The sequence below is a fragment of the Nilaparvata lugens genome, chromosome 2 (assembly GCF_014356525.2).
Source record: "Nilaparvata lugens isolate BPH chromosome 2, ASM1435652v1, whole genome shotgun sequence".
Taxonomy (NCBI): domain Eukaryota; kingdom Metazoa; phylum Arthropoda; class Insecta; order Hemiptera; family Delphacidae; genus Nilaparvata; species Nilaparvata lugens.
Window position 1 is genome coordinate 79,152,387 of NC_052505.1, and position 15,956 is coordinate 79,168,342.

A 15,956-nucleotide genomic window follows, 5' to 3' on the forward strand; every position below is an offset into this window, starting at 1 on the left:
TGAGAATCCTCATGCCATCAATCCTAATCTTCCACAACATATATGTCCTTTATAATTATTCAAAAAATCATCGATTATAAAGCAGAATACTCAATCATTTCAAAGCTGAAGATGTTCCATGGTTGAATCTCCATTTTGATATGATCGATTCCGTCGTCTCACTGTGGAAGCTAACAAATGAATTTGTTATAATTTTGTAACTTATTGATTTATTTTCATTGTTATTGTCACTAGTTTCAACATTTTACCGACTTTCCGGCTGACGATCAAAAAGTATTAAGCCGTAAATGTGTGTTACAAATTTCATTGCATTGTATGAAAATACTGTTCAATAAAGCATTTTTTTCTTCTTTCTTCTTCTTCTTCTAATTTTGTAACTTATTAATTATTGCTTTCCCATGATTCAGCTTCATCATCCTACACATGTTCTCTACAGCCTCATTCAAATTCAAAATACATTCGATTCTCAGTAGATTTCTTGTTGAATCTGTTGAGATCCTGATTGCAATTAGGAATCGAATAGTGAACTTAGAAGAATATTGTATTGTAAGATTGTAATGTGCTTCTTTATTATTATCATTATTTTCAATTACTAGCTTCCATATGCTGTGATTTGGAACGGAATCTCCAATGGAGATTAAGAAATTAATTTATAGTCTATTAAGTATAATATACTACTTAATAGTCTATTAAGAGATTAATAGACTAAGAAAAGGTATTCTTGCAACGAGATCTCACACTATCCATTACAGACTGGGAATACTCTGAATCAACTGGTCATTTACAAATCAAAGCTAAACATTATTTCGAGTAATGCTTCGACTACATTCATCACTACAAAACTCAGTGATTGATAATTTCGTGAGGAAGTGGATGATCCGGTTTCCCATGCATCCGACTGCAGAACACATTTGCCAAACTCCAGCATCCAGTTAGGAAGTTGCAGAGCCAGTGTCAGTAGAGAGAGACGAGGGATTTCGTGAGAGAGAAAGGGATAACCAATCGATAATGTGAATGATTAATGAGCGACGTACGGATGAGGTTCGCTGTCATCCATTATCATCAGAATGGAAGCGAAAAAAGACTGATCGAGACTCCCAACCTGCACTGCTTTCTCGTCTGTTCTTGTGATCCAGTGAACCCGCCTTCCAAGCTACTGCTGTATCTACTGCCGGAGGTCACTTACAAATTGCATGAGAAAAAACGCAGAGTTCTCAATCCGTATCAACCCTTTTCATATGCAGAGTAGCTGGGAGTTGAGATTGAAAAGGCCGCAGCTTGCTAATAAAGCTCAACTCACATAGGTCAGCTGTTGAGTGGAAGGTTCGTTGAGTATCCCATTTACAGCGTGAGCAAAGCCGAAAATCAATTATTTTAAGTATATTAATGGAATACCACAATAAATTATGTTATACAAATTAAAGTTCTATTATATATGAGGAAAACAAAAACTTCAACTTGAGTCACGTTCTCTCGACACAATTTCTTTTGCTTTCTTATTGATTTTATAATTTGATTGATTTACGGAAGTGAAGCATGGGTGCTGACAAGGAAGCTTGAGTCAAGAATACAGTCAGCAGAGATGCGTTTCCTTAGACAAGTCAAAGGATGCACAAGAGAGGATCGGATTCGGAATGAGAATATAAGAAGAGAATGTGATGCCCAACCAGTGTTGAGTTTGATAAAAACATATAGAAATAAGTGGTCAGATCATGCATGTCCTTAGAATGCCTGAAGACCGTTTCCCATTGAATGCCTTACTCCACAAGCCAATAGGCAGAAGAAGTATTGGTAGACCGAGGAAGAGATGGACGCCGGAACAGGCTTGAAAAGCCTAATCCATGACGATGATGATGATGATGATAATTTGATTGATTGAAGAAATTAATGGACATTGATTGACTTCTAATGTTCCAATATTGATAATAATAATAATAATAATAATAATAAATGTATTGTTCACAGTAATCATACAAATAGGGATGAGTCAACAAACATAGTAAAGAATAAACTCCCTACTTAACAATATATGATAAACATCAATATTACACAATTTTGATGGTAAAGGTTTTAATAGGTGGTACATTACTTACCATGAGAATTAGATAGCATCTGATCACTCTCAAAGGAGATCACATATTATTTGTCTTATTTCTAATGCTTTAACCACATAGATGAAAACTCTGTTTATTTTTTCCTCCGTCAGATTTGACAGTAATACCATTAACCTGTTCTCATTATTCACTATATTTCGACAATATATATCCAGAAATTGAATTCTACATCCTCTATCCATGGGGCAGCGCAACAAAAAATGTTCTAGAGTTTCTAATTCCCCGTAATTACAAATAGGGCAGTTTCTAGTAGAGTTAATCCAAACTCCTCTATTCTTAAACAGGTATACTCCCTTGTCTGATGCTAGTCGCAGCTGGGTTAGAATTCTAGTTTTTGCAAATTGTATATTCATCCCAGGCTGTTCTCCTAGATTTAGAAGAGGATTTATTTTTCTATAAAGGGGACAGGTTGCTGAATCCAACGCCAATCTTTGATCTTCAAAAAATAGAACTCCCGCATACCTCTCAAAAATATCTGTCAGAGAGTCTACAAGTATCCAATCAAGAGAAAACTCATTCGTTATTTCCAACTGACACCCGGAAAAAGCTATATTTCTTTTCATCTGAACCAACCAGTTATCCGATGTATTAGCTGCCTCCGTCGACTCATCTGCTGCCAAGCTTCCAAGCTTGCCAGTGTCTTTAAAACAAATAGAAGGGTTCCTATTGTTAGGCATAGACAGCACTCTTCTAAGAAATTTTAGGCCTCTACAATGTACATCAAAGTTTATATGTATTTCTATGTATATATGTATTCTATGTGTTTCTAAACGCACTCCCCAACTCGGCGTGCATTGGCTCAAAAAAATAGCTTTTCTGAGAATTGTAATTGAGCCCTCTCTAATACTTCAGGTTGTGGAACCCCCATACTTCCGAGCCGTACATCAAAGCGGGTAGAACAACAGAATCGTAAAGTTTCATCTTACTATCCCATACATTTGACTTTGCTTTTCTGAGAATATTCATCACTGATTCTCCAGTTGATTTGATCTCTAGATTCAGTGATCTGCTATGCTGCCGAAACTTTCCATCTTTACTGAAAATAATTCCCAAGTAATTGTACTGCTTGACTATTTATATTTACTTTCTCCTAGCCAGAATGACAATTTTCTCTTTTATCCTCTTTTGTGGAAAGGCACTATTTTTGTCTTATCTATATTAACTGATAGTTTTTGTACTCGCAATATTCTGCAAGACATTTCAATTTATTTCTCAAATCAGATTCGCAATCAGCCAAAATAACTATATCGTCTGCAAAGAGCAGCATGAGAATGTCATCCCTTCCGCTCATTCTAATCCCATTGAAATTTCTTTTTCTGAAAAAATCATCAATGTCATGTAAATAGAAAGAAAAGAGAAGCGGACTGACAGAATCAGCCTGCAATGTTCCAATATTCTACTACATAGCATGCGGAATCTTTAGGGCAGGAAATTTATATTTAATGATGTCATAAGAATGTATCGTATCGAGTCATGTTATGAGGAACATAATGATTCTACTTCATTGACTTTCTGTGTTGTTGTGGAAGTCATGTTGTGTTGAATATCGATATTTAATGAGAACGACTTCATGTTTCTGATGAACGAGTGGTTTTGAGAACCTAAAGTCAGTGCTACTTCAATGTAATTTAGCAGGAGAGTTGTTGGTGTCTAAGATGATTGAATTCAATAACTAGCATGAAATCTAGAACAAGTTATTTATAAAAGAGTTTATAGGAGTCAGCTTGTCAGAATCTTGATTGGTCTGAATGATAAATAGAGCCAATATTCGAATCAATAGAGCCAAATTTGATTCAATAGAGCCATTGAGATTATAAAATAGTGGATAATCATTTCTTGCGATGGATCCAAACCAAAACCCCAACAATTATTCCAGCTTTAGAGAAATCTTATTTTCATCCCCGCCTAGCACCAATAATGAGTACGGAGAAAAGTAGAAAAATCGCAAGTATATGACAAAAACCTTATCGGATTATTGAACAAATCATGTATTTGTGTTGGGCTCGAAGTTAAATTGGCGCTATGGCCAACCACCAACCAAGTGATCCAGCCTCAGTAGGCTCTTAAGCGTTGCGCACACAACCTGATCCCAAGTACCACTTCAGATCCGGCCGGATTAGCAACGGATTTCGCCGCCCGGCGTTCAGTCTTGTCCAGCTGTTCAGCCTTGAATTAGCAATGCACGACAGTGTACGCTTCTGCTACAGTTTCTCTTTGCTAAGCGATTCGAAAACAATGTAAATCCATGTGATGTTTTTGGCATCCAGTGTCGTTCTCCATGATATAGTGCAAAACAGAAGATATTTATATCAAAAAGTTGAGCTTTTAGGATTGTGACGGGTATCAGTCGATCCAGTTTTTAAAAACTCTATATCAGATAGTTAAATAGTTTTTCTTCTTCCATTATTCATAGTCATCAGAATATTTCAAAAGATCTTTCCTCCTAATCATTTGAATATTGTTGTGATACATGGGGATTTTATTCTCATCAGTTTCATGTTGATTTAGTTTTAAAGCAGAAGTAGCATGTAATTTGGAACTCAAATTATAAATTTGTTTTGTAGGACTCAAATTATGAACATATACCATATACAGAAATGCAAACTATGTTCAAATCGAATAAATAGATCCCGTTCCTCACAACGTCATCAATTGCTCATAAGTTTCTTCTGAGACATAATAAATAAATAAATTCCCTTTAAGGAATTCAACAAACAATTAAAACATAAAAAGTAAAAATAATTATCTAGAATATAATACAATGAGTCTATAAAAAATATGGAATTCAATTTTATTGGAAATTAACCTACTCAACTATGGGAAACCCATGCACTAGAGTAGGTGTAATTATTTCAATGTTGTTCAATTCGAATCACTATTTTTCAAATTTTTCATTCAACTTTTGAATGAAATACTGTAATGGATTTCATTGAAAAGTGAATCGCGTTGTAATAAGAATGAAGTTCGAATAAATCATATAAATGAGCTAGAGTAACAAACTCACTCTTACTGGAAAATGAAAAAATTTTCATCGCCAATATTCCTTTTCATCGAATTATATTAATATTGTTCACATTATTATTATAAATCTTAACTATTCTATCTTATTTGTGAGAAATTCCAAGGGAAAATCGCATTATTCATGATAACTGAACATAAATTAATTGGTACTGTAGTTGTTGAGGCTGTGCAAAGGCTAAAAATAAACTTTCTCAACTATTCTATCTTATTTGTAAGAAATTCCATGGGAAAATCGCATTATTCATGATAACTGAACATAAATTAATTGGTACTGTTGTTGTTGAGGCTGTGCAAAGGCTAAAAATAAACTTTCTACTGGTGATATTTTTCAAAGTTTTTAGATTTGTATATTATCATGAAGCTATCAAATGGAAAAATTTACCCAGGAGAACATTTTTTTCCAATCATTACTTTTTGATATATACGCGCCTGAAGTTTGAATTTTCGGGACAGAACATTTCAAGTTCGGTAAGAAATAAATCCATGAGATTTAGAGGATAGATGAGATAGAGGTTGATCTAGTGAAACAAAAATTTTCTGAAATTAATAATTTTTGAAAAAGTTATTCAATTTACCAAGAATAACTCAACTAAAAGTTATTTTTGGTCAAAAGGTTATTTTTTAAATTGAATAACTTTCTCAAAAATTGATATTTTCAGAAAATTTTTTTTTCATTAAATCAACAATACCATTAAGAATCTATTCTCGAAATGAATGGATTTATCTCTTACTGAACTTGAAATGTTCTGTCCCAAAAATTTAAACTTTGGGCGCTCATATCTCAAAAAGTAATGATCGGAAAAAAAATTTTTTCCTGAGAAACCTTTTTCATTTTGATAGCTTCATGATATACAAATTGAAAAACTTTGGAAAATATCACCAGTAGAAAGTTTATTTTTAGCCTTCGCACAGCCTTAATGTAGGAAAACATCATAGAATATATTATTCATTCTGATTGTTTCATATTATTGGAATCGTCAACACGCACCTACCAGTATGGAGCATAGAGGAGCATCTTCCCTTAGCTGGGAAAATTTGTAAAAATATTGTATTTGAATTATGAGAAGGAGAGGGGGAAAATAAGTAGTAGCTATCAGTTTGGAGCTTAGAGGTCCATCACTCGAACAAAAGCAAGTTGAGGTTGAAAAGAGATTATATTTGAATGATGGGGGAAGAACAGAGATAGGCGGTGGAGGAGTGGTGTTAAAAGGTGTGGATTTGGAGATTTGGCTTGTTTACTTTGTGATTTGTTATCAGCAAGGTGAGAGCGGGTGATAAGTGAGACGGAGAGAGTGCGGCGGGTAATTAACAGTTATTGATATGGCAGTGGAATGTAGCTGTTGCCATTGTCATCGCAGTCATCGGCCTCCACGAACCAGTAATTTGGATGAACGCCAAGACTGCACCAGCAGCCATCAAAAGCCAACGATAAAAAGCCTGGATTCAGTCAGCGAATGCTCCTTTTTCAGCAAAAATGCGAGAAATAAAACACACACACATTCAGCCTGCAAGTCATTCGTATGGGGGTGAAAAAACTACCCAGCTTTAGCGTGTTCATTTGCACTGGCCAACGGTCAGTTGAGTTAATCAAAACAAATGGAAGGATAAATTAGATCATCCACGTGAGAAAGCTTTATTAACATGTAGATTATGGAAGCATGGATAACTTCTGCCTTCCCTCGTTCATTGCAGTATTACTTTTGCAGACAAATCTCAATCTTGGTTGACATAAAATTATTGTAACGAACCCTTTATAAAAATGTTGAGTTTATTATGGTTCTGGGTAGCTTCATTTCTTTGTGTGATACTTTATTTGAGAATTTAACTTGCATCAAATAATGATATTACTGCATGCTCAATGTGGCAAAACTATTGCAATGAACACATATCTATTTGAAAAATACCATGAGTTAGATGGATACTTCTTATCTATCCATGGTTTAGTAGTTAGTTCCTTTCCCCGACGAACAACTGCATCATTCTTTCAAATTTCAACACCGTATGAGGTGGAATGCTCATTTTTATAACTATTGATCAAGGAATACCTTATGACTCGAATGATCAAAAAACTAGTTACGCTACCTTGTAATTTGTTAGCATAAACATCAGCTTACACACAACATAATTTGTAGAAAATGCAACAAAGAATTATGTAAATAAAAATAATTGGTATATTCGAACCAGAGTTGTAACAGACATATTCGAAGTAAATATTCATAGAATATAAAACAATATTATAAGAGAAGCTAGACATGTTTTCTGGGGGAAGATTACTGTTTCCCGTTGTGCAAAGTTTCACAACAAGTAGGCCTATGATTGCTTTTTCCCTGTTTAGCTTCATAGATGAAGCATGTCGATAGAGTGGGTTTGGATAACAGAGGACTATACCATTTGTAATAATAACAACAGAATCAACTGCTAGGAAAACAGAGTAATACTGAGTTTTTAAGAGCTGGCCAAGTTCAAAACTTCTAGTAATTCAAGGTTCCATGAAGAATAATAATATCCATTCCGAGTTCAAATCAATAACATTGATCATAAACAGGTTTTGCACTATTCAACTCAGTGCAAATTATGTTCTAAGTGATATTTGTGAAGCGGTAGGCTATATTGCCATCCATATTAGTAATGTAATTGGTTACTTAGATTCAGGGTTTCTCCAACTTTGTTATACAAAGATAAATAAAAATTTATACATAAATAACTTATATAATAGCCTGTGAACATTCCAATAAATAAATCTCAATATATGATACTACAATGCGGTATACATTTAACTTTTTATATGAGCTTTGTTTACTCTTGGTTTTCATACTTTTTTTAGATTTCAATAAATATTCGAGTAACATAATCGTTGTTTTCTCATTACATAAACCTTCTTTAACATCTACAATATACAATTTCCTGAGTAAAATATAATTTAATTCATAATAGTCGAGTGAGCAATCAGCTGATTTATTCGATATTAATTCAATAAATTGTCGATTGATCTAAGATCGATTGACGTATTAAATCAAAACAGAGGATTCTAACCTCAAATTGTACAAGCAATCCCTTTTTTTCTATAATCTGCCAATAATAAACAAGCCGCTTTATAATTTTATTTTTGCCAAAGAATTCTCATTACTGCATAATTACAATTTTGCTTGATTCTCTTATCGTTTTATAGATAATACGCCTAATCCTTATCATGAATAAGATTCGATTTTATTTGAGTGATACCTTGACTAGGCTATATATTCTTTCAATTTCACAATTCTATCAAAGATCAGTTGGTTTCTTCGAAATTATTTTATGGAGAAAAGACACAACGTCATATATTCTATGATATTGAGTTCCACATAATTTATTCTCATAAGAATAGGCTGTAGGATATCCTAATTCCACTGATTATAAAATGAGCAATTTTTTTGAGCATATTATAGTAGTGTTTTATTCTACGTTATAAATTTCAATGTCCATTCTTCATCAATACAATATTACAAATCATATAGCTATGACTAGAATTTATTTTGACTTTATTTATATCTGTTATCCAAATCCAAATAAACCAATTTCCATCTTTATTTTTGAACGATTGAGATATTTTAAAGAATGCTGCATTTCATCCCTTCTAGTCGATCATAGAATAGTTGATGTTGAAAGCACCGTATGGTAGGTAGGCTGAATTGCTCCGCTTGAAGGGTGAACTGGTCATAAACTTGCAAGTGCTGGGTGATATTTGACTGTTACGATGACGTTTATGCATTTAATGACACATCAGGCGTGGAGCGTCCGTCCAACATGAATATCGACGTTTTAATGGCTACCAAGCGTAATAAACAACGTAAGTAGCTGTTGTTATTACAGGACTGTTGGACGTGGTGAGATACACATGCTGCAAACAACGCCGTGCGCCGTGTTGTGGCGCTCTATGCAACCCGCAACGCACATCAATACTTCAAACAAATAACATTATTTGTCTCGTCCACTGAAATAGGAATGTAATAATATGACTATCGGAATCTGACCAGAATATTTGTGATAGTTCGAAATACGGACAAACAATTCTACTATTCTCGAATTGTTCAATTCCACCAATACGAGTTCGACATACTGATTTGAATATTCTGAGCTTCAGGTTATTTACAGGGCTGTTAAACAATCTATCTGGAAGCAACATTTATTGGAGTGATTTCCATTATACTCTAAAAATATACTTTCAAAGCGCTGAGAGCATCCGAATTAATCTCCATTTGTGTGCATTCAATAACCAAGTCACTATACGAAATACTTGTTACACGAGTCTCATGTTTCATCCATTCAACTGTCGAAAAAACACCACTCACATTCCAGTATGGAGCATGAATGAGAGAAATATTTTTCAAAAAAAAACTGGAAATGATTTGTATGTGATCGCATATGAAACTTTTCGATGATGTTCGATTGTATACTTGTAGTTTACTTATGTATACTGTACAGAGATCTACTTATGTATGTTGTCTTGTTATATTTGATTTTTTGCTTCTTGCTGGTTATCTTGGCTTGTTAGGAATAGTGATTAAAGTTTACAAGATGCTACAGACGTCGTGCGCTAAAATGTCTGTAAAGTGATGAACTGAACTCCAAAGAAAAAAATTAATCTATGTCTTAACAATTTAGTAATTACAATTAAATACATTACTAACAATGACCACACAACTTGTCAAAGTGGTCATATAATTTCTTAAAATGAATGTGACGTGAATTTTATGATGGAAATGAAATTATTTATTTATTTTATTTAGTTCGGTTTGACACGTCACGTTTTGAACAAGTGTTGAGTTTGTTTTCAAATAGGATATATTATGCTTTATCAAGTCCACATTTTCATTTAAATCAATTTTCATGATCATGAAGTGGTACCAAAAATAATTTTTTATCAAATTGGAATCTTGGAAACCTTGTGGAGAATACGAGAAACGTATAACGAACGTGAGTAGATGATGGAAAAAGTAGAGAAGTAAGGAATAGAAACCCATCATGGAGTAGAAATTCATTATTAAGGAATTTTGACGTAGAAACATGTTATAATCCTGGAAATTTTGGAATGAACTGACAAATATGACAATATTTTCTTATTCAATTCCAATTTGTGGATTAAACTAAAAAATATGTCAACAATATTCATTTGTTGTGGAACTGTATGGATTATTATTTGATTAAGGGTTCTTCTATAAGTATCTTCAATGTTTTATATTGATTGTAGGGAAGTCAATCGTGAAACGTACGTTTCATGGAATGGTGATGATAATGAATTATCCTGAAAACAGTAATTTCCAGCTCTAATCGCTGAGAGAGGAGTATTTTCATGATAACGATTTAACGCGGAAAGCTAGAACAAATTTTATATCTGGAACTAAATCATTCACGTGTTACCCAATCATTCATAATGCAGAGAATTCCGCATCGGATAACCTCCCTTGGACATCGGGCTGACAAATAATTAATGAGCTGACTGCAGATAAAGCCACCTTCCAGCAATTCACGAGCAAACGATCAGAATCTATCTGTTTCTAGTCATTAATTACGAATGATACGAATTTTTTATAGTATTTTCGCTGAGGGAATAGTATTGCCTGAGCAGAAAAAATCAAACTATGTACTTGGAAATGATTGAGAAATATCGAATATACCACAATACTGTATTATCAAAAACCCATTCACCTGTTATAATTGAGTTCAGGGAACTCTAGATAGATTATTGTGATATTTTGCATTCAAATAAACCTCTCACTTGATTTTTCTGATATCAATATTGAGAAAAAACACCATCAACCCTCGTAATTCATTCATAGCACTTTTATATTGTAACATGTAATAACATATCAATTTGAGAGCTTAATCACATTCTAATCAAATAATTCAATCATTCGACATCGCTTTGCTTAAACTCAACAATACATTGGAAAATAGAGTAGGCTGTAATGATTTGAAAGTCTAATGAGAAATTGACAGCATAGTTGAAATTTGATCATTAAAGCGATTCATTGGATTCAGACTTAGCCTATACGAATACAAATCATCGAACAACCCATTATTAATTTGAAACTATTCATTCAATATCATCTTTGTTATACCTGTTTCTGGAAAATAGACCTATATCTATTCCTTTGTACAAAGTAGTAATAATAATTTTTCGTATTCCAATTCCATTGGGAGAATAATAGATGTATGTTCACCAAAGCAAGCCATGAACATAAACTTGTATCGTAAAATATTTACAGCCCCGGCTAGACTGTGTTGCTTTTTATTAGCAGTCCTTCTAACATTCAATTTCCGGTGTAGGGAAGCCACTGCTACCTAATGTACTACGTTCTTCGCCGAACAGAACTAAAATATGAGGAGCTACAGACATCTGGAAGTCTTCGATCATACAAAACTTACCAGAACCAGAGGTTGCTTTTGAAACTAGACTCCACGATATTTTATCTCATTCATTAGAAAGGGTTTTGGAGAATAGGTAAATAATGAGGTGAAAAATTAGTTATTATACAATTATTGTCAAAATCAAGCTCATTTAAAAACCATACTCGAGTTTCAACGTCATACTTGGCAGCATCATCAATGGAAACTGAAATTTGAACTGTTTTCACGTCATCTGTTTTCAGTTCCACAACATTTCTGAAAACAGTGTATAAATAGGTAAATGGGCTCACACCGAGTGAAATACCAATACCTACTATTACTTCAAAGTAATAGTAGGTATTAGAAATACTCATGTGCGATATCATTAGCGATATTGAGGTGTTATCAATCAATGCTTGTTTTTGAAGAATATGTATATTAGGTATATCTATAGTGAAATACTCATCTGCGATATTATAAGCGTTAGTAAGGAGTTATCAAACAATCCTTGTTTTTGAAGAATATGTAAAGGTACGTACAGATTTACGCGCCGCGAACATGAGCAATTCACTTTTAATCAGCTGATGCCAAGCTTTTATATCTATATCTTATACCGTTTCTGTAAAAATACAGATATAGTTAGCTGATTAAAAGTGAATTGCTCATGTTCGCGGCGCGTATATCTGTACGCACCTTATGTTAGGCATATTTATAATGAAATACTCATCTGCTATAACATGAGCGTTAATAAAGTGTTATTAGACAATCATTTTCTTCTTTATTTGATTGATTTCTCATACCAAGGGTAATTATTGTGGCTGATAATTTAGGTAATAATAAATGATAGGATGAATATATTTGTATAGTCAGGGGTAAAAACATAGTACTATCCTCACTAGAAAAGAGTCATCAAGAGAAAATAGAATTATATTCTATCGTCGAAAAATTAAAACAATAAAGTTACATGAAAAACACATTTAACCACAACTTTTAGATCGGTACTTCCAGGTCACTCAGCCACTGGAGGTTGAGGATCTCCATCCACCAAAGGATGAATAGCCTTTAGGCAAATCAACAGAATACAATGGCCTTTTAAATAATCTGGGATACTATAGTCTTGTAGACTATATTTTTATAGTCTACCTCTCACTTAAAAATTGACTTTATTAATACAATGGCAAATTAATAACGTCATCCTCAGTTAATAAGTCATTCAGAATACAGTTGTATGTATCCAAGGTAGCTAGAATACATTCTAGGTACATTGATATGTATCTAACTAATGCTCATATTATGCTCAATAGCACTCTTATAACATTTCGAGTTTAAACCTTCAGCTGATAAAAATGTAACAGACTACTATAAATAATAAGATTACAGCTTAATTCAGTTCTGGATTATTGTGATAGGAGTTGAACTTTTATTGAGGATGAGGGCAAAAAATTCCTAATCAATCTAGCAAAAATGTTCTTATTCATTCTAGAAAATATTAAAACCTCTATTTTCGTTACCACCATTCTTTCGTGTAACAATCATTACAATCTCATACATTTCTGTAGTATTCTGTTATAATTTCTGTTTGATTTTCAATAACTTTGTAGAGCTACAAAGTTCAATAATTCGGTAGATCAACATAATATTGTGAACGTTTCCAGTGAGAGTCTGGTAGAGGTTGAAAATCTTGAAAAATTTTTGAGAACGAATGATGTAGTCCGGTTCTGCGCTTCATTTCTTGCAGAGGAATTCTGGGGGGACGATCAATGGAATCCTACGAGAAAGACCAAAAACATCACAGAACCGAAAATAGTTCGCTCTAGTAGAAGCTGGACGTGGGCCAAATTGTTCAGTAATGACTAAAGGTGACTTGCTGGATGGTTGACAAAAATGAAACGCTACAAATGATGAAAAAAATTACACATCATAGAAAAATATCAATTTGGTGTTTTCTTATAACGATACAGCAAGTCTTCTCAAACTTATTATGACACAATGTCGAACCACTTCAACCACACAGTTAATCATGAGATTGATAGAACATTTCTTTCCCCCAGAAAATTTGTGGACATTCAATCATTTTTTGTGCTTCGGAATTCAATGAAATGATATGATAAAGAACTGTATCTTTTGAATCGTTCATCAACAAAATACAAGGAGAATTCCATCCGCCTATTCCAGGAACAAAGTATAATAAATTGCTATTCAAATTCTCAGATTAGTATGATTATAAAATCAACATGAATAGAGAGCCTTGGATTATACCTCCAATATAACATTTGAAAAAGTGGCACTATTCTGTAATCTGTTCAAATTTTCATTGTGCTCTGATCATGTCGATTGGACTTTATCTACCATGTTCATTCAAAGTGATTTCTTATTTGATCAACAAACCTTAATTTCGAGGGATGCATTTCTCGGTAATACACTGTATTATGTTATTCTTTACGTCCGATTGACAGTTTAGTATTTGTTTTCGAATGTTTATGAATGAGTCGGTACAAGAAAATAATATAATATATTATACAAATATTGTCTTTTTTCTTTAGGGCTACTATTAATATAAATAAGAATATAAATCTCATTAATGGCATTAATGTCCGGAACATGTTGTGACAAAATAATTCAAAAGAATACTGACATTTAAATACAGATATTATTTGTTTTCATCTATCATAATAACAAACTATTATAAAAAATTTATCGTTTACAGAGATAATATCGATAATTCAGTTGAATAAACAGTTGTAACAGTAAATTTAGATAGTTATTCCTGAAATTCATCTTAATTGCAAGGGAGACGTGATTGAATTTGAATGTTACACTCTTCACCTATGTACATTATTGTGTATGAATTTATACACTGCACTGTTAATTCATCTCAGCAATCAGTGATTGGAGTAGAGGATTATTCATCATAATATCACTCCCTTGTAGTCCATCTCAACTTTGAAAAATGATCATCTGAATTGAATAAATATTTTATTGAAGATTGGGAGATCATTTTTGCTATCCAGTTTTATCTGTCTCACACACTCGAGGGAAGTGATGAATATACTTGGTATAAATCTCGTTTATTTTCAAGTTTGAGAAAAGAATTGGCTCCCAAAAATGTGTGTACAGTTTTTATGTTAGCGTCACCAATTTTTCAAACACAAAGCCATATTATTCCATCTACTCAACTACACTCACTGTACATGACTGCGGGAAGATTGAAGAAGCTACTAGTACAGATTAGAATTTTTTAGAAAATATTCTCCAAAGAAAAACATCCTGTGTTTTCTCCCTCTAGCAATGCTTCTATGGTATACGGATTTGAGGTCAAACGGAAGAAGATAGAAATCAATTCTATCCTTTCTCTCGGAGAATGTACATGTAGGAAACATTTATCAAGGGGCTGAAGTTTTGTGCATTTGATATTGCAAATATTACCGTATTCCAGTTGCTATATCCAGAATGAATAAGAACAATTTCATAATTATTTTTCAGTTTGCGATTTCATTAGAAATCTTGTTAATTTAATGGTTTGCTTATATTTTGATCATGACTGATGATCATGACTTATGTTGATCATAAGATATAACACGCTATGGATGAATTAATTATTTATGCTTCAATAAAAATTATTTCATTCCAGATACTGTTTTTATCCATGTTGAAACACTAAAATATTGGCTAAATATTTATTTCAAGCTAAACTTTGGCTTTTACTTATGATTCGAATTTAACGGTTATTCGTAAGCAACTGGTATACATCGCTCCAATGATTGTAAACTGCATCCCGAACGAGCTCATCGGTGTACCTATTAAGTTTGTACCAATAAATATTAAAAACTGGATACTTCACAACTATTATTTCCATCTTAATATTTTATGAGTTCAAAATTTTTTTCAGCTTTTAAAACTATTCATTAACTATGTAATGTTCTAGGATCTTGATGAATCTATCAGAAAAAAAATATTTGGATATTATAAAATAGAAAAAATTGTTTTCGACCTACCTGTTGACCAGGTGAGGTGAACAGAAGAAGATAACGTGTAACAATAATCCACAAGCACTTTCACCGTCTGTCTAATATTGAAACCAGATCAAATCTACATTTGATAAATTAGTGAGCTGACTAGACAAGCTATCAATCACTGCCACATGAACGGTATGACGCGCCAGGGGAATAGAATGACGCGGCCTGTGCACACAGATAGAACTACACTTGAAGAACGCGTCGCGCACACTGACCGACCGACGACCGTCGAGCGAGCGTCGTGCCGTCTGCGGCTGATTTCCGCGCGTGCGCGTTTCCACAAACGCGTCGTCCGCCACCCACTCACATACTCTCGCACGCGACTTATCTGAGATACAGGTGCTAACAAAAATCTTGAAATATCCCCAAAGGATCTCCAAATTGGAAGATAGCCTTCATGCTTACGTATATGATAGTTTTCCTTAAATTATCGGAAAAT

The 15,956-nt window shown here is 33.4% G+C and overlaps 1 protein-coding gene across 1 annotated transcript in view; it reads right to left on the reverse strand.

Moving 5' to 3' along the window:
- Positions 1-15,715, reverse strand: part of LOC111046679 (chaoptin) — a 278,433-nt gene extending 262,718 nt beyond the window's left edge. The window contains exon 1 of the mRNA XM_039421831.1: positions 15,497-15,715. The gene's annotated coding sequence lies outside the window, so the exon portion shown is untranslated. The remainder of the gene's footprint in view (positions 1-15,496) is intronic.
- Between the last annotated feature and the right edge of the window lie 241 nt (positions 15,716-15,956).